This window comes from Nycticebus coucang, chromosome 11 (genome assembly GCF_027406575.1).
Source record: "Nycticebus coucang isolate mNycCou1 chromosome 11, mNycCou1.pri, whole genome shotgun sequence".
Classification (NCBI taxonomy): Eukaryota; Metazoa; Chordata; class Mammalia; order Primates; family Lorisidae; genus Nycticebus; species Nycticebus coucang.
In genome coordinates, this window is record NC_069790.1 from 2,554,759 (window position 1) to 2,575,775 (window position 21,017).

Here is a 21,017-nt window from a genome sequence, read left to right on the forward strand (position 1 = left end):
AGCTCATGCTCTGGGGGACTGCGGAAATGTACCTCAGCTGTGTGCAGCCCTTTCCACACGTGAGTAGCCTTGGATTTAAATTCGGGCTTGCCCCATCCTCACCATCTGACCTTGGGGAAGTTCATTGCCTGTACTTGAGCCTGGGGATTCTCATCTGTATACTGAGGACAATAGTGTCCACTGCTCAAGTTCATCCTGACATGTGAATGGGATGAAAGAGACGACCAGCTCTGCAGACTGTCAGTTCCTACGTATATATGCTCAATATCCTTATAACCCCCTCCTTCCACTTTGGAGTCCGGTCAGTGTACAAATCCTTGGGACAAGGGGGCACTTCTGGGCTCTGTCGGCCTTAGTGTTGATTTCTGAGCTCTTTCAGCAGGACCAAGATTCCATGCAGGTCCACTTGGCTCTCAGGAGAGGTGCATAATTTCAGGGTGCTTCAAAGGCAGGAAAGCCAGGGGAAAATGACCCCATTTATGGACTTGACTGTTATTTCAGTCACCAGCTAATGAGGCTTCCTAAGTATCTATCAACGCTTGTAAGAGCCTCTCAGAAAACAGATATTTGGCTCTTCGTATGGAGAGGCAGTTGATATAATGGAAAGGACACAGCCTGGGCAGGCCCAGGGAAATCCCTGCCCCCGCTGCCCTCACTCATGATTTACTCGTGATTCAGCCCAGATCACTTAATCTCCCCGGACACAATTTTGGTTGTTTGCGTTTTGGTGGCTGTGGTTGTATTTCATTTGCATATGAACAGCTGTCCTCTATAACTCTTAAAAAATAATGTGAAAGTTAAATTTGATTATACGTATGAAAGCAGGTTACCTGTTGGTAAAGCCCTCAGCAGGAGGAACTTTTTTTTTTTTTTTTTGGTTTTTGTTTTTAGTTACATCATGGAGCACCGGGACATTCACTCTATCCCCTAATCAGCAGCTTTTTCTAGGACACAGGAGAAAAGGAGGACCAGAAGGTGGATTATACTTCTACAAAATGAAGCAGCACAGAGCTTCCTTCCAAGCTGTGCTCACAGCCAACTCCAGGCTCTGTTTCCTCATCCTTATGCTTTCTTTGGAAATAGCAATGAAGTGAAAACTGCTACCAAAAGTACTTCAATAGCAACCAACATCTACTAAAAACGTAATGCCTAATACACTTTTTATTATTCCAAAGCAAAAGTTTATCTATTAAAATGTCTTTTATAAAAGTTCATCAGCGAAGATCATGATAGTTCCCTTAATTGAACTTTTAATTAGACCACAGAGATCATTTTAAATGTTTCCTTTGATTATGTGTTGAGAACTGAAACTTGCTGCCTTGTCAAAATAGCAGAATTGACATTTACTTCTTATCTTCTTTAAAGCATTCAGATAAGGATAATTTCATTAGTTCTTATCTAAATGTTGTTTCAGACCTAGGCCCTAGAGCTAAGGAAACGGTTTTAATAGATTCACTCTATTCATTCAGACAAATTAAATTAATCCTGATGTTTAGGGAAAAAAACCTCTAAAAATCCATAATTATGAACAACAAGAAAATTCTTCATCATTTTCTTTGAAAAGACGGTGGCATTAAGAAAAAACAAAAGTATACTAACTGATACTCAGAAGAAAAGTGAGTTTTTGTCAATCTCTAGTGAGTTTGCCGAGGGAAATGTCAATTACATGCTGCTTTTTATCTTTAGATATTGGCTTCATTATCTGCATAATCAATTATTTACCCTGTAGCTCAAACTAATTAGCCTTTTCATAAGAAAAGTATCTTGAAGTTGTAATATTCTTATCATATTAATGTGACTATATCAAACAAATCAAACGTACATATGAAGATGAAAATGGGAGGTTTTGCATAAAATCATGTACAATTAAAATATGGGAAGTCTAGCTACCAAACCCTGAGACATTAAATCAAGTAGCATCATTGAATTTTAATGACTTGTGAAGTGAAAAGTAGAAAAATTGTCAGATCCACTGTGTTGAATTTTGATTTTCAAGTGACTTAAATTGGGACACATTCTGGATTCAAGTCATCATTGAAAATCTTTGCTTAAACATGTTTGATCACAAAACCTATATTTAAAGTTCCACGTCATGAAATAGATAAACATTTACAAACTGCGAAACACTGTTATTGTGCTTAAAAGGAATATATATTTCATAGATGCCTTCTTGTCTCAGAAACCTCAGGTGTCCATTAAATGGAGAAAATTAAAATTTATGCAGTTAAGGAAAAACAATATGATTATAGAAACCTAGGAATAGCCTCTTTTCCATTTTTTATTTATTACAAAATTTTAGTACATGTGAAATCCTATCATAGACATATTTTCATATTTTCAGGCTTCTGAATAGGAAGCCTGTATTTACTCAGACTTTACCTGAGTAAATACAGCCCAAGAATACCCTCCTTTATATTCAGAAGCCACACCGCGAAGCTTGCTGGCCTGAGCTGTGTTCACGTGCAAGTGTGCCCTCTCCAGATTCAGCCTGTGTAGGAACTGGCTCTCTCGGTACGTTTGTGTGGCGTTTCCCCCTGTGGTTGAGAAGGCTCACCCTATGTAGTAGGATGGGCTGCTTGTGAGTAGGCAGGTTAGGAAAATGTGTATGAGTCTTATTGCCATGTGGGGGAAACCTCCCTCAGGCATGAGGCTTGAGGTCCTCTTCACTCTGTGCCTTGGTTTCAATGACACCAAAGCAGCTGCAGCAACCTCATAATATAATCAAAAATGTATAACTCTGAACAATAGTATTCATACTTAATTTACCATTTGCACAACAAAGCGATTTCTTTTAAGTTAGGGGTGGGGTTGAAGTAAGCTAACAAGCTATGTCAATGTCAAAACATAAATTTTGAAAGTTGTCTCAAATAAACTTCTTTAAAATTGCCTAGAAGCTTGAATCCGTCTGCTCATGCGTTTGGTTTAATGTCATCATAAAATTGATGTCACGCACCTGTGTCCTGTGTCAGGCAACCTAAATGGTGAACATGAGGTTAATTTTTAACACCCTCTTTTCTATCAGTAGGGGGGTGTTAGACATACCCAAGGTAGAAGCCAGCCCTCCTGGGTGCCTGAGAATTCCTCTTTCAAGATTCTGAAACAATTTCAAAGAAACAAACATCCACATTGTATTTATAGGCCTTTTAGGATCCTCTAGTTCCGTGATGTTCGTTAGAAATATTTCCCAACGATAGTCGTCTAAAGCTTTGTTTTATGAAGAGTTGATAGGGGGGAAAAGAGAAAGAGGAAAGGGAAAGGAGTGAGGGAGGGAAAGAAATAGAGGATGAGAGGAGGGAAAAAGAGAAGTGGGGAACAGGAGAGAGACAGAGAGAGAGAGAGAGAGAAGCAGAGACAGAGGGATGTGTTACTTCCAGAGCTGGGATGTGGAATAGAATGTGCTGGTATTTCTCACTGCAGCCAAGAGTGACAGCTGGCCGTATTCTCTTTGGGGCTGTAGATACAAGTTCTTCCTGCAGTGTGTAATCTCTACAACTCTCCACTCCATCATCCCCGCAGACTCCGCCAGTCCCCGTCTTGGCAGAGTTCTTAATGCCAAACCAAGCGTGTGTTTAATTTGTGTCTGAAAACTCTTTGCTCCAGCACAGATATATTCCAAACACAAATTGGCAAAGATCCTTTACATAGGAATTTTCTTTGTATATAGCACAATTATTTATCAAGCCCCTTTGATGCACTTGTTATAGCTTAGCTGGGGAGACGGCCCAAACCCAAGTCTCCCTTGTCATGGAGCTCTCATGTACAGTTTTTGTCAGCATTGCTTTTGTGTAATGGAAAGTTTATCATTATCAAGGACTCAGCCTGAACAATCAGACTGACTTCTGTCTAATTTGAAATTTAAAAAGCCAATCAATATTTTATCCAGAGCTTTTTTCTTTTTAAACTAATGTCTGTTGTCATCTTTTCACAAGCTACGTTATTTAAAAATCAGAACCAGTTTTTACTACCTTCCTCACTTTACAGATTAGGAAAGTTATTCAGAGACAGGTTAAATATTTTGCTTAAGATTAGCCAGGGGAGTGGGAGATCAGTGACTGCTTATGGATGAAAATGTTGTAAAACTGATTGTCATGATAGTTGCACAAGTCTGTAAATATACTAAAACTATTGCACTGTACAAGTCACAGGGGTAAACTGAATGGTATAAGAAGTATATCTCAAACTGCTATATATTCAAAAAATGAATGATAAAAATCTTATCAAATGTTTTAGTGTAATTTGATGGAGATAGAAGGAAAAATAGGTACATTCACAACTTTGTATAGCATAAAATTCTGAATTCTCCTTTCCTGCATGATCTAGTCACCAGCTTCCACTAACAGAGTTAGTGTTAACATGTTCCCGGGGGGCTCGGTGCCTGCATCTCAGTGGGTAGGGTGCTGGCCGCATACACCAAAGCTGGCGGGTTTGAGCACGGCCCAGGCCTGCTACACAACAAAGACAACTGCACCCACAGTCCCAGCTACACTGGAGGCTGAGGCAAGAGAATCACTTAAGCCCAAGAGTTGGAGGTTGCTGTGAGCTGTGACACTACGGCACTCCACCAAGGGCAACATAGTGAGACTCTGTCTCAAAAAAAAAAATGTTCCTGGTGGTATTTTATATATATGGTTTGTATCCCCCCTTTTAATATAAATATTATCTACAATATTTTTTACATAAATGGTATACTATTTACATTGTTATAAACTTTGCTTTTTTCTCTTCCTATGTATTTGGTAAAGCATTCCATATGACTGTTAATACACAAAGCTTTGATGTTACAGCATTTCATTGTTTGGATGTAGCAAAATACAGTTAAATGACATATGACTCTAAAATTAAAGTGCCAAGTTTAATACAAGTAATTAAGTTAGATGTTTTTTAATATATTAGTAAACTTATTTCACATTGACTTTAATTAAGGTTTTCCTTTAAAGGTTTTGTTAACAAAATTAAAATTACTATACATATTTACTCATAAAAAATATATATTAGCCAGGGATTGGGGCAGCTCAAAGGAGTAGGGCTCCGACCCATGTACCGGAGGTGGTGGGTTCAAACCCGGCCCCAGCCAAAAAATGCAAAAAAAAAAAAAAAAAAAAGATTAGCCAGGGATTCAGACTCTGGGATTCAACCTGAGTGACAGAGTCTCCGCCTGGGGCCATCGCACTAGGGGCCACCGCTGCCAACACTCACAGCCTCTTTTCCCCTCCCCTGCTCCGTTACCTGAGCTCTGTGGTCACTTGTATCTTTTGATGACTCTGAGTTCTTGTAAATAGTTTATCTCATGGCTCTAGTTTAAGCAACAGATTTGATTAATAGGAAGGAAGTGTGGGGACTGCTCACTCAGGTCCCCGGGGCTGCGGCAGGTGGCCGGGCTGAATGTCACCTCCACTTCCCTCCCAGGGATGATGAGCGTTGAGGGGTGGAGTTAGGGTTAGGGTTCGGTTCTGGACAAGCTCTGCAAAGACTTGACAGCAGAGGTGTATTCATGGAAATACAAAATATGGCTGTTTCCATATGGATGAAATGGATTTTCTCAGTTTCTTTTTAAGTCAAAGATTTAATCTTGTCAATTAAAAAGCATCTAAAAGACTTCTGGCCCCAGTACCTGTGCAGGTTCCCTGGCCCCAGGGCATCACGCTGACCGCAGGGGCCGCTGACCAGTGGGCGAGCCACACGTCCCTGTATATTCTTAGTCCCCACTTGATCCATTTTCATATTTAAAATTGTGTGTGTAATACAAGAGGTAAACAGCAAGCAATCCTAAATGATTATTGAGCCTACTCAGACCAAATAATATAAATAAAATAATATAATCTGTATTCCAAACCTCAAATGATGGCAGAGGACCTGAAAGAACGGATAATGTTCTCTAAGACTAGACTCAAGGAAACTTTCCCTTATAATTTCAATATCAAATAGAATAACAATTAAATACAATAAAATGTGTCCTGCCCAGGTAGAATTATTTTCCAGTTTGAGCTTCATTTTTTCTCTGACTCACTTCTTTAGCCAAGGTGGTTGGATTTTGACCGAAATACACTTAGTTCTATCCTTTCCTGCTTTCCACTGATCACGCGTTACACTGATTATGTTTGACACTGATTATGTTTCTGTGTGACTTTCCGGAGTCCACGTGGATGTCCAAGTGAGTGACATAGTCTAGATGGGAAAGCAGTGTTTTGTTAGGATGTTCTACCCATGACACCGGTGTAAGGATTGTCTAATTCATAATTATTCACCAAGGCCCACAGGGCCCATATTTGTTTTCTGTGAAATGTGGTCATTGAGATTCAGTTCTTAGGTAACGGTCTGAGTTGGATGGAGAAGACTATTTTGCACAGACATTAACAAACTCTAAACAAAAGGTAAGACAGAAACAGAGAAAGGGAAATTAATTTAAAAGTAAATAGCTGCACTTAGGGGAAGAGGGTAAGTAGAAGATTTAACAAAGGCTAATAGCAGGATGTTATTTCACAAGATAATCTGCACATTGAAAATGTTCTTTTTTATTGTATTAAAAAGTAAGTATAGTCAAAAAAAAGAAATATATTCACATGGCCTGTAAATCAATTCAGAAAGAAATAAAATAATCATGCTAAGATAATTCAAAATAATGCTAAGATAATTGAGGATGGTGCTAACCCTGCTGAGCCCGCTCTGCCGTTTCCCCCTCTCAGACGCTTACTTTGCTTTTATTTCAATGAGAAAGCAGGAAAAATGGTAAGAGCAGGTGCCCAGGGTCTGCGAGCACCCCACTGGGGCCTGTACCCCGACTTTGCCTTCCCTTCCACCTTTTTACTTCTGTGGAGACGCTACCCGTGTCTATTGCTCTGTATTTCCTAACATCCAGATCTTTCTGTTCTGCACCATCATTTTTTCCTTATCTTTTAATTAGTTGCTGTTAATAAACACACATGTTGCAATTCATCCCTTTTAAAAAAAGTCAACATCAGGGTGACACCTGTGGCTCAAAGTGTAGGGTTGCCAGTCCCATATGCTAGAGGTGGCGGGTTCACACCTAACCCCGGCAAAAAAAAAAAAAAAAAAAAAAAAAAAGTCAACATCTCTATCGTAACCACACATCCATCTCCAGCTCTCAGCTCCTTTTCTGCTTTCTTTGAAAGGCAATCCTCTCCCAAGGATTGTCTAACCATCTTCTCATTTTCTGCTGATGCCAGTCCATCTTTTTTTTTTTAATTTTCAGATTATTGTGTGGGTCCATGCAATTGTGTTATATTGTTCACATTTGTAAGGTACAGTTAGCGTTCTAGTTGTGTCCTAACTCAGGAAGTGTCCCACACACCCCAGCATTGTACGTGTTGGGTAGGAACTTGTAAAACTCCTTCCCCTCTTTTCCTAGTCTTGAACTTAATGTTAAGTTTTCCTCTCAGGGACCAGTAGTTTTCACGTAGTGTCGAGTATGTGGTATGCTTGTTTTTCCATTCTTATAATACTTTATGGGGAAGAACATTATCCAAATCCTTCCAGGTTGTTCCAAAAGACACAAATCTCTGTTTTTATAGCTGCATAGTGTTCCACGGTATACATAGACCACAGTTTATTAAACATTCCTGGGCTGAGGGACACGTAGGCTGTTTACATATCTTTGCAATTGTGAATTGTGAATTGCTATAAACATTTGAGTGCAAATGTCCTTATGGTAAAATGGTTTTTCCTCTTTGGGGATTGCAAGAGTAAATGGAAGGTTTGCATTCAGTTCTTTGAGGACTTTCCTTACTTCTCTGCATAAAGGCTGCACTAGTTTGCAATCCCACCAATGGTCCATGAATGTTTCCTTCTTTCAACACCCAGGCCAGCATCTGCTGCTTTGGGAGCCTCCAATGTGGGCCATTCTCACGGGGGTTAGATTATACCTCAAAGCGGCTTTGACTAGGGATGATGAGCTTTTAGCCCATGTGTTTGTTAGCCTCATTTCTCTGTCCTCACTAGGAAAGATTATATTCATATTTCTTGCCCAGTTCATAATGGTGTTGTTTGTTCATTCCTTGCTGATTTGCTTGGGTTCAGCTACATATCCAAAAAACTAATATATTGTGACCAGGTGGGCTTCATCCCAGGGATGCAAAGCTGGTTCAATATACCAAATCCCATAAATGAAATTCACCACATAAAAAGAAGTAAAAACAAACACCATGTGATCCTACCAATAGATACAAAAAAGCATTTGACAAAAATCAGCATTCTTTTTTTGATAGAACACTTAAGAAAATAGGCAGATTCATAGCATGTAAACATCTTCTCTCATTCTGAAACCTGTCCCTTTGCTTTGTGGATCGTGTCCTTAGCTGTGAAGAAGCTTTTTTTTTTTTTTTTTTGTAGAGACAGAGTCTCACTGTACCGCCCTCGGGTAGAGTGCCGTGGTCTCACACAGCTCACAGCAACCTCTAACTCTTGGGCTTACACGATTCTCTTGCCTCAGCCTCCCGAGCAGCTGGGACTACAGGCGCCCGCCACAACGCCCGGCTATTTTTTTGTTGCAGTTTGGCCGGGGCTGGGTTTGAACCCACCACCCTCGGCATATGGGGCTGGCGCCCTACTCACTGAGCCACAGGCGCCGCCAAGTGTGAAGAAGCTTTTTAACGTGATAGGTCTCTTTTATTTATCTTTGATGTTGCTGCAATGGCCAGTGGGGTTTTCTTCGCAACTTCTTTTCCTAGGCCAAAAAGATTCAGAGATTTCCCCCAATTTCTTCTAGAGTATTTATAGTTTCATGTCTTACATTTAAATCTTTTATCCATTGAGAATTAATTGTTTTTAAGCGGGGAGAGATACAGATCCAGTTTCAGTCTTTAACAAGTGGCTTACCATTTCCCCCAGCACCATTTATTAATTAGGGGTTCTTTTCCCCAATATATGCTTTTGCTGCTTTATCAAAGGTTAAAGATCAGGTGGTGACATGAGGCTGGCTTCATGTCTAGATTCTCAGTTGTGTTCCATAGATTTACATCCCCAGTTTTGGGCCAGTACCTTGCTGTTTGGATCACTATAGACTTCTAGTATAACATGAATTCTAGTGAGTGATGCTGCCAGGTCTCCAGATTTGTTCTCATTTTTCAGGTTGTTGTTGGCTTTTTGATTTCTTTGCTTGTTCCATATGAAACATACTACTGTTTTTATAAGGTCTTCAAAGTATGGCATTGGAATTTTTAAGGGGATTGCATTAAACCTATAGATTACTTTGGGTAGTACAGACATTTTAACAATGTTGATTATTCCCAGAAGATTAACATCCTCTGTTTCTTTTATCTCTATTTCATAGTTATCTCTGTAGAGATCTTTCACATCCTTTAAGTGTATTCCAAGATATTTCATTTACTTTGAAGCTATTGTGAAAGGTATTATGTCTTTGATTTGATTATCAGCTTGCCTGCTGCTGGCATATATAAAGTCTACTGATTTGTGAATATTGATTTATATTCTGAAATGTTGCTGTATTTTTTAATCACTTCCACGAGTCTTGTGGTTGAATCCTTGGGATTTTATATATATATAAGATCATATCACCAGCAAAAGTTTGATGCTCTCTGTCCTCAGTTGTACATCCTTGATATCCTAATTGCATTGGCTAGGACTTCCGGCACTATGTTGAATGGTATTGACGAAAGTGGACATCCTTGTATGATTTCAATTCTAAGCAGAAATGCTTTCAATTTTTTCTCGTCAATATATTAATTGTAGATTTATTATAGATGGCTTCTATCAGTTTAACAATTATTACATCTATGCCTATTTTCTTAAGTGTTCTATCAAAAAAGAATGCTGATTTTTGTCAAATGCTTTTTCTGTATCTATTGAGAGGATCACACGGTGTTTGTTTTTACTTCTTTTTATGTGGTGAATTTCATTTATGGGATTTGTGCATATTGAACCAGCTTTACATCCCTGGAATAAAGCCCACCTGGTCATGGGATATTACTTTTTGGATGTGTAGCTAAATTCTGTTTGCTAAGATTTCATTATTTTGGCATCAAATTTATTAATGACATTGGTCTGTAGTTTTCTTTTTTTTGGTGAGTCCCTTCCTGGTTTTGGTATAAGGGTGATACTTACATCATAGAAGGAGTTGGGGAGGGTTCCTTTCTTCTCAGTGTTTTAGAATAGGCTCTAGAATGTACGTATGAGCTATTCTTTGAAGGTTTGATAGACTTCTGGTAGAGAGTCATCTGGTGCAGAACTTTTATTCTTCTTAGAAGCTTTTTTTATAATTGTTGCAATTTCCATGCTTGATATAGGTCTGTTCAAGGGTTCTATTTCTTCCTGGCTAACTCGAGGACTACTGGTAGTGTTATTCCCAGAACTGGTCCATTTCCTCCACATTTTCAAATTTCTGAGCCAAGAATTTCATGTTGTATTCAGTGAAGATCTTTTCTACTCTGTGGTCTATCACTTTTATTTATCTTTTCAAAGAACTAATATTTTGTTTTGTTAAACTTCTGAATAGTTATTTTGTTCTCTATTTAATTTAGTTCTGATATGATCTTTGTTATTCTTGTTTTCTACTGGGTTTTGGGTTGGATTTCTCTTCCTTTTCCAATTGCTTGAAATGATTTATGTAATTGTTGATTTGTGCTCTTTCAGATTTCTGGATGTGGGCCGTTAATGTGATAAATTTCTCCTTAGGGCTACCTTTGCAGTACCCCACAGGTTTTGATAGTTTGTGCCCTCAGTGTAATTTTGTGTAGGGGATCTTCTTTATTTCCTTCTTATTTCCTCTTTGACCCAGGGGTCATTCAGCAAAAGGTTGTTTAGTATTGGTGGTGCCCATAGCTCAGTGGGTAGGGCACTGGCCACATACACCAAGGCTGGTGAGTTTGAACTCAGCCTGGGCCAGCTAAAGCAACAATGACAACTGTAACCAAAAAATAGTCAGGTGTTGTGGCAGGTGCCTGTAGTTCCAGCTACTTGGGAGGCTGAGACAAGAGAATCGCTGAAGCCCAAGAGTTTGTGGTTGCTGTGAGCTGTGATGCCACAGCACTCTACCAAGAGTGATAAAAAAGAGAGTCTTTTAGTGAGACTGTCTCAGAAAATGATGATGATAATAATAATAATAAGGTTGTTTAGTTTTTAATACTACAATTTCTATTATTTTAAATATGTTGAGGTTTGATTTTTGTCCTATCGTACCATCAATCTTGGGCAATGATCTATGAGCTGATGAAAAGAATGTGTATTCCATAGTATTTTGGGTGAAGTGGTAGGGTCTGTCCACTCTGTCAGTGGGGTGTTGAAGTCCCTGACTATTATGAGGTCATAGATTATCACATTGTTCAAATCAAGTAGGGTTTGTTTCATAAATCTGGGGGCATTAATGTTGTTTACATAAATATCTAAATTGAAATGTCTTCTCATTGTATTGCTTCCTTGACCGGTATGTAGTGTTTATCTTTGTCTTTCTTTACTTTTGATGCTTTAGAAACAACTGGATCCATACAAAGGATTGCCACTCCCATTTTATTTTGTTTTTTTTATTTGCTGAAAACATTATTTTCCAACCCTTCTACCTGAGTCTTGATTTGTCCTTGGGGTTAGATATGTTTCCTGAAGATAGCAAGCAAATATGTGTTTTATACATTTTATAAGTATTTATACATTTTATAACCAGTTATCCAGTCAGTGTCGTTTCAGTGGAGAATTCAAGCTATTCCCATTTATTGAAAAGGGGCAGTTGTGTGCATTTTGTCCTGTGGGTGTCTGTTGCCTTGTTTTCCAATGTGGGCCATTGTGGAAGCTCAGCTTTGTCCTTTAGCTTCTGTGTGTGTTTGCTGTGGTCTACTGCGTTGGTCTGTATATAGTATGGGTCTGAGTATTTCCTGCAAAGCTAGGCTTATAGTGGCAAATTTCTTCAATGTTTTCTTTCAGTAAAAGATTTGATTTCTTTGTCATATATGAAATTTAGTAATGCAGGATATAGAATTCTAGGCTGTCAGTTGTTTTGTTTGAGAAAATTGAACTTGGGAACCCACTTTTTTCTGGCTGGTAATGTTTCAGCTGGGAAGTCAGATGTCACCCTGAAGGTTTTTGCCCTTGTCAGTTGTGTTCTGCTTATGCCTAGTGCTTTGCAGAATTTTTTCTTCCATGTTGATTTTTTGACTTTGGCCAAGTTGATTGTGATGTAGTTAGGAGATGCTGTGTTTGAATTGAGTCAACCTGGGGTTTGAGATCCATTTAGTAGGTGTATGTCTGAGTCTTTATCAATGCTTGGGTAATTTTCAGTTATAATGTCATCAGCTAGGGTTTTCATGCATTGGGACTCTCTTCTGCCCCTTTAGGGATACCTATAATTAATTTGTTTAAATGCTTCATGTAGTCCCAAAATTCTCCAAGACATTGCCCTCCTTTTATTCTCTTTTTTACTGCCTCTTTAAATGATTGGGTTAGCTCAAGTTACCAGATTATTTCTTCTTCTATGATTTAATCAGTTATTCAAACAATCTACTGTGTTTTGAAACTCCCTGAATGACACTTTCACTTCTTTAAAGGCCATTACATCCTTTCTAATTTTGTGCAGGTCCTTGGAGACTTTGTGTTATCTTTCATTCATTTCTTCAGTCAATTTTGTATTTGCTTTTGGTGGTCCTCCATTTTCCCTTCCAGTCCCTTCATCATTTTTGCCATCCATAATCTGAACTCTTTCTGTAATTTTCATGATTTCTTTATAGTTGGGATCTTCTGTGGTAGCTGCATTGTGATCTCTTGTGGGAGTTGATCTGTTCTGATTTTTAATGTTACCAGCATTTTTTGTTGGTTCCTCTTCATGTGTAGTTTATTCTTTTTTTATTTCCTTCCCCTACTTAGTTCTCTCATTTGCTCTTTCCCTTTGATCTTCTTTGCCTTCATGCTTTGGAATTGAAATAGCCCCTTGGTACAGGGAAGAAAAAAGAAAAGAGGAGAGAAAGAAAAAAAAGGAAAAAAGAGTAATAGTAATGATGTATAAATTAAAAAAAATGAAAAAATACACATATGAATTATTATAATCTTCTCTGGTGCTCTGAAAGAGATAATGAAAGGAAAAAGGAAAGGTAAAGAATTTTTCATTGTAATTACTATGAACTTAGATGTCTAGGAGAATTAAAAAAAAAAAACCCAGCAAGTATGACCATACCTTAAATTTCTGTTTATAATTTTGACTAATTTGGGAGTTTCTATTTTACTTGGTTGCTCTTTCTCTCTTTTCATACACTGATACCACAGTCCTTCAACAGTGTAAATTTTCCAGTATACCGTCATTCCTGACAGAGCAAGTGTCACTTACCAATCTGTTTTCTCATAACTTCTACATTCTTGGTACATTCCCATATAGATTTTAGAATTAGATTTTCTATTTTATAATTTTAAAACATCTGTGTTATTTACTGTGGTACATTCCCATATAGATTTTAGAATTAGATTGCTTTGGTACATTCCCATACAGATTTTAGACTTAGATTTTCTATTTTTTAATTTTAAAACAGCTGTGTTATCTACAGTGGGATTTTACTGAATTTATAAATTAATCTTTATAATTTGACTATTTGCTGCAAGAACAATATTTTTCCACTTATCTCATGCGTCCAGAAGTTGTTCAGCTTTCTTTTTGAATTATAATTTGTATTTGGTTGAACCATTGACTGAGAAACTATTGATTTAATGATATTAATTTTACTGAAACTTGTTTGGTATTGAATAATTGAATTCTTATATTAACTAAAAATATATGATAGCATAACCCTTTTCCAATTGCATCCGCAAATCTCTTTCATTTTTCTAGTTGCATGGCCTAAAGGTAGCAGTGAACATTAAATATTAAACAAAACAAAATACACATTAAACAAAAAGAGTGGTCAGTCTTTTTCCTGACTTTTTTGACTGCTTCTCCTGTGGCTTATGGACAAAGTCAGACATATTTTATAAGATTAACAGACAAGTCCATTTATTGTATTTAGTTTTTTTTTTAATCAAGGATATTGACCTTTTGAGCATCTTTAGTTCTATTAAATTTTAAGTATATTATTAAAAATTTCTTGATAGTTAAACATTCATTCATTCTTGGAAGAACTATACTTGCTTATAATTGTATTTTTCTGTATTCCTTTCTTTCTTATAATGTGTGAAACCATATAAATTATGAAAATATGTCTATGATTTTTGTCTTGTCCTTTCTCCAAATCCCTATAAAATTTTACCATCAATATTATAATTATTTTACATAACAATATCCTTGTTTTGAAGCATACTAAATAATAAAGATAAAATAAAAAAATAAAAATCTGGTACAATTACTTTTTAATGGCTTGTTATAGTTCTCTACTAAAACAGTGTCGTTTAGCTATTCATTTTATGAATAGAAATGACTGGAATATAAATGTAGATTTCACTTCTATTAGTTCAGATTTTTCGACTTTCTTAGTGCTCTATTTTTTATTTTAGCAAGTAGTATTTTCCCAAAAGATTTCTATACTCTATTTGGGTTTCCAACTTTATTTGCATGATGGCAAGTGTTTTAACAAACTCTTTGGGATGCTTCATTGGGTTTTGATTATTTAAAATACTCCTTGTGTTCTTATTTTTAAATTGTGGTTTATTTATTATTATTTAAAAGTTTTGACCAATATTTATTACTTATATTTTAATCTTTTATTTCTCTTCTGCTTTCTTTATGTCTTTTTGTGATTTTTGCTCGTTTTATTGCTAATTTTCTAATTCTTTGGTACCCTTAATTCATTTATTTTTAATTAATTTATTAATAGTAAAAGATAAGACAAGAACTTTTTCTGCAAGCGTTGTTTTAGCTATAGTTTACAGTACAGTTGACAGTATTGTTTCATTCTTTTTTAAGTTTTCTATAGAAGATTATTAATTTTTGTTTAATTTAGAATGTCATGAAAGAATACATGTGCATTTCAGAAAAAAAAGCCTTTTTGCTTTTGTGATTGTTTTAGAATTTCCATTTTTATTTCTTTTGTTTGTTTGTTTTGTTTTTGTTTTTAGAGATGGGGTCTTTCTGTTTTGCTCAGACTGCTCTCAAACTTGTGGGCTCAAATGATCTTCTTGTTTGAGACTCCAGAGTAGTTGGGGACCACTGCTGTGGGCCACCTTGCGTGACCTCCATTTTTATTTCTATATTATGTGAAATAGTTTTATATTAAGATTTTCTTTGTGCCCTTATATAGGATTGAATTTTGAAATGTTTTGTAAGCATTTAAAAGATGATTGTGCAATGATGGTGTAAATTTTATGTTTAATTATTAAGGTAACAATGGCAAAAATATGTTTTTCTTGTTTGGTTTTGTCAGTGAGTATAAAATAAATGAATATCTTCTGCTAAGCTGGTTTTTCTCACACTCTATAAGTTTCTATAATTCTACCTTATAAAACTTACAGTTTTATTTGTTCCTTGAATAAGTATCATCATTCTGTTATTATTGTTATCTGATACCTTCTGCATTACATAGCATTCTCTTAAAAGGTAATTAATGTGTTATAGGCCCACATTTCATCTTTGTACCTTTGCTTGCCTTTAACTTTTCTATTAAGATTGCCCAATATTTTGCTTTCTGAACTGTTTTACTATTTTGTATAATATTTTTCTAAAATACTCTGTTTTACTATGTCATACAGAGAATATAGCCGGATTCAACATTGTTAAACAAGCAGCAATTTTCATTTCTGTAATAGGTGGCTTGAGTGTATTCACATTCATTGGCATCATAGCTGTGGCTTACTGCTTAAATATATTATTATTAGCTGCCGTAATTTACAATTATTAATTTACAAAGATAATTGTAAATGTGCATGTAGTTTGCATTTGTTTTTTGTGATTTGTCAGAGTTCAGGGTCTGAGACAGGTTTGCTGTGGTTCATACTGTGCCCTTCTGTATGTAAGAGGGCTGTATTTTTATTTGAGAAGCTGCCTTCATTCTTGTATCTTCATGTGACACACTCAGTTCTTAGCTTCTTAGGTACTGTTCTCTTCTTGGGTCCTTTCATTCACCAAAATCATAAAGTACAATCATTCTCTGTTCATTCCTGTTGATGTCTTTCCTGTTCCTTTCCCCGTCTCTCACTGCCTGATCCTTCCAGGAATCACAGATCTCATTGAACTCAACGTGAAAGTAGTATTTGGTATTTTAAGGTAAACCTATAGGGACAGAAATACTGTTCTATCTAGAATTTTTGGAGATCTGCTGCATGAAAAGCATCTGTTTTTTTTGTTTTGTTTTGTTTTGTTTTATTGTTGGGGATTCATTGAGGGTACAATAAGCCAGGTTACACTGATGGCATTTGTTAGGTAAAGTCCCTCTTGCCATCATGTCTTGCCCCCATAAAGTGTGACACACACCAAGGCCCCACCCCCCTCCCTCCGTCCCTCTGAAAAGCATCTGTTTTTATTTCCTCTCACACATAACAGTTTGTTGCTTTTTTTATTATTATTAAATCATAGCTGTGTACATTGATATGATCATGGGGCATCATTCACTAGCTTCACAGACCGTTGGACACACTTTCATCACACAGGTTAACATAGCCTTCCTGGCATTCTCTCTGTTACTGTGCCAAGACACTTACATTCCACATTTACCAAGTTTCGCATATATCCTTGTAAGATGCTTATCCATTCGTGGCTTCTTCTCATTTCTCAGAGTTTTGACAACTCTTAACTGCATTTTAATTTTCAGTTATGACCACCCAGTTTGTTTGAGAATTGACCTTGCAACTTTTGCTTTTGTATGATATCCAGAAAGACAAAAGGGAAATTCCTGGCTTACACCACTACCTTATACAAGAAGCATCTGTTTAATGTTACCGTCTACCTCTGCCACCAAAATGTAGGCTTAATCTGGACATCAGTTTCTGTTTAGCATGTTTATTACTGAACATCCAGCTTCCAGAATTGTGCTTGGCAAGTAGCAAGTACTCAGAAACCTTTTGTTGAAAGACTAAATTAATAAATATGAACATTCCTGCCCTGAATTAAGACTTATTTATCTCTGGGTCTCAATGCCAAGGAAATGCAGGGAAGAAAATATTCAATTCAATTCAATTTAACATTATAAAATGCAGATCTGACTTATTAAATTGTCCTTCTATCATTGCCTTTCCATTTGAAATTCTAAATCTATCAGGTACTTTAGATTCAACTGGTTGGATTTTTCCTCAGCTATTATTAGAAGAATCCAAATATAGGTGCTATAGACATCCATGTACCAGCCCTGAATGGGCACATATTTCCACTTATTTTGGATAATCATCAAATAGTAGAATGTCTGGATCATATGTCATGCATCAATTCAGTTTTTTTGTGTATTGTTTTCTTATTTTTTTAATATAATTGTAAATTTGCATGTAGTTTGCATTTGTTTTTTATTGCTGATGTTGTCAATCATTACAAACTTCCAGGCTTAAAATGTCCCTTGCCTTTTCCGACGTTTAGAGGATTTCCTCATTCTGTACTCAGAATCCCATCACCCTGTTCTCTGCTTACTTCATCTTATCCTCTTCTCTGACTCTGACACTCTCCCTCCTTCTTAGAAGGAGTCTTGCGATTACACTGGGCCAATGCAGATAATTCAGGATAATCTTTCCTCCCTTCTCAAGATCCTTATCTAAATCAGATCTAAGAGTATAATTCTTATGCACAGTTACATTCACAGATGATTCTAGGGATTAGAACATGACATTACAAGGGGCGGGGGCATTATTTATTTTACCAGACTCCACTCTCTGGTCCTCAAATATTCACATCTATCCTTCATTCAAAATGCATTTATTGCATTGCACACAGCATCATCAAAAGGGCTCAACCCATCCTAGTGTCAACTCAAAATCCAAAACTTTAGTCTACTCAATTCAAAGATCCTACTTTTTTACCATTTAAATCATCTAAGTCAGGTATTGGTGAGGCTTTGAACACAATTTATCCTCAGGAGAAGGAGAAAGAGAACATAGGTTCTCCTCTTTGTAAATCTGAGAAATTCAAGAAATGAGCTATTTGTATATTACAGCAATTCTGAAAGTCTGCCTTGTCTGATATTAGTATAGCTAATCCAAGTCTCTTTTGGTTACAATTTGCATGGAATATTGGTTTTCCTATTTTTTAATTTTCAGCCTATTTGTGTCTTTGCATCTAAATGGAGTCTCTTATATATAGCATAGAGTTGTATTATTATTTTTCTTTAATTGATTCTGCCAATCTTGTCTTTTTTTCTTAGAGAGTTTAATCCATTTACCTTTGAAATAATTGCTGATTAGGAAGAAGTGGTTTCTGCCATTTCTTTGTGTGTTTTCTGCCCTCATTTTCACCGTTCTTCTCTTCATTTGCAGTTAGATTTTGTAACGACAAGTTTTCATTCCCTTCTCAACTCCTTCTGTTGTGTTCTATGGTCTGTATTTGTTTTCTTATGATTACTTATGGTATCCTAGCTACTACAATCTAATTTGAATTGCTGTCAACTTATCTTCAATTACATACAATAATTTTTCTCCTAGTCACCTGTTTCCCCCTTATGTTATTGTTGTCATAAATAACAATTTTATACTTTGTCCAGTCATTTGTCTTTGAAATCCTATCAAAAAAGTTACAAACTAAAATCACAATAATAGTAGCATTTAGGTTTAGCCATGTGTTTGCCTTTTCTGGAGCTCTTTATGTCTTCATACAAGTTCAAGTTACCACTTAGTGGTCTTTTATTTCACCACGAAGGGCCCTCGTGAGCATTTTTGAAGGGGAAATCTAGTGGTAATTCCTCCCTTAGCTTTTGCTCACCAGACAATGTCTTAATTTTACTCTCATTTTTGAAGAATAGTTTTGCTGGATATAGAATTCTCAGTTGATTGCTTGTTTTTCTTTCAGCACTTTAAATGTAGAATTTCACTGTCTTCTAGTCTCCGAGACTTCTACTGATGATCCACTGATGATCTTACTGACAATCCCCTTGCTTCCTGTCAATGTTTCCTCTGCTTTCTTTTTTTCTTGCTTTCAACGTTTTCTTAGACTTTTGAAGGTTTAAATACAATGTGCCTTAATGTGAATTTTTTTTTATTATTAAATCATAGCTGTGTACATTAATGCAATCATGGGGCACTATGCACCAGTTTTATATACAATTTGAAATATTTTTATCGCACTGGTTAACATAGTCTTTATGGCATTTTCTTAGTTATTGTGTTCAGAGATTTATATTCTACATTTAAGTTTCATCTGTACCCTTCTAAGATGCACCATAGGTGTAGTCCCACCAATTACCCTCCCTCCACCCATCCTCCCCTCCCTTTCCCCTTTCCCCATATTCTTAAGTTATAACTGGGTTATAGCTTTCATGTGGAAGCTATAAATTCATTTCATAGTAGGGCTGAGTACATTGGATACTTTTTCTTCCAATGTTGAGATACTTTGCTAAGAAGAATATGTTCCAGCTCCATCCACGTAAACATGAAAGAGGTAAAGTCTCCATCTTTCTTTAAGGCTGCATAATATTCCATAGTGTACATATACCACAATTTATTGATCCATTTGTGGGTCAACGGGCATTTGGGCTTCTTCCATGACTTAGCAATTATGAATTTTGTATTAGGAGTTTGTTGAGCTTCTTGATGTATATTATCCATGTTATTCCAACCCAGCTTCTTGTCCAAACCTTAGATGATGCATTTATATCTCCATTCATAATCTCTTGGCTGTCTATAGCTTTGTCTTCTCTATTGCAACTTTTACAAGTAGTGTCTCCACATTTTTCCCATCTGCATTTGGCAAGTTACAACAGATGTATAGAATACTTTGCAATTCATGGTGATGTGTTTTGATCCTCTAGATGGGTGTGCTATGGCACAGTGGCATAGTCACAGATGATTCTGGGGATTAGGACATGACATTATTGAGGGGCAGGGGGCATTCGATCTTCTAGATTGGTGTGCTCCAGCACACTGGTACACTATAAGAGAATCTTACAGAGATCTTTGTGTGCTGTGAAAATTATTACAAGAATAATAATTATTAGAAAGAAGTTCAAAGCACAGTAAGTTTATTCACTTTTTTACTCTTTTGGGGGTCAATATAATTTAAGCGTGCCACAGACATTTGACTATTGGGTCAAGTGTGCCAAGAGATAGAAAAGGTCTAACATTGCTCTAAATGAACCACATTTTCCTGCTTCTATATATGCCTTATGGTTTGCTTTGTATTTCTGTGGGAAAACAAGATCTTGGAAATGCTTATTCTGACATTTTTTTATTTCACTAAAGTAAGATAGTATCTTTAGAAAGTCTACAAGAATGGGTAGAATTTCAGAGAAAATAACTGCAATACATGTATGAAAATTGGAAATTGATGAATAAACAATAACTTAGTAAAACGAGTAAATCAGAATCCCTGAAACAGAGAATAGTGAAATTTGAGAACCTGAACTATTTACCTTATAGAACCTCAGAAAGTGTTTCTCCCATAAAGGGTTACAGAAAGCAGACCTCCGTTTTTATTTGGTTGCCATTTTCCATCTGCTGCTCTCTGTATATCACAGAAAGTTTGCAAGAAGGAAAGGGATGACATACTCACTTGGGAAGCTAATGAGCATTTAAATCAATGGTTTACAAATACTATATGTGGTCAGCACCCCAGGAATTGCAAAATCAGAAACTTTTGCATGTCTGAACATGAAAGGCCAGGCATAACATGATTGTCAGAGCATCCGGTAGACACATAAGGAGTCCATCCAAGAGGAATCATTGTCTCTAGTGGAGCAATACAGGTCCCACCAGGCTGTGACTCAGCAGCATGAAAACAGGGAAATAACGTACTCACTCCCATAGACCTCTTTTTTCAGCTGACCTTCATGGCAGTAAGTTCCACTGGCTGACCTAAACCAGGGCCCAGAGGGCAAAGCATCCAGTTGTTACAATCCATAAAGATCTGGCCTTCCAGGTCCATAAAGAGAGAGAGGGGCAAAGGAAGAAAACAGCAAGCTCATAACAGATCGGAAAATTGTATGAAAAACGATTAGTACCTGACATAGCACTGT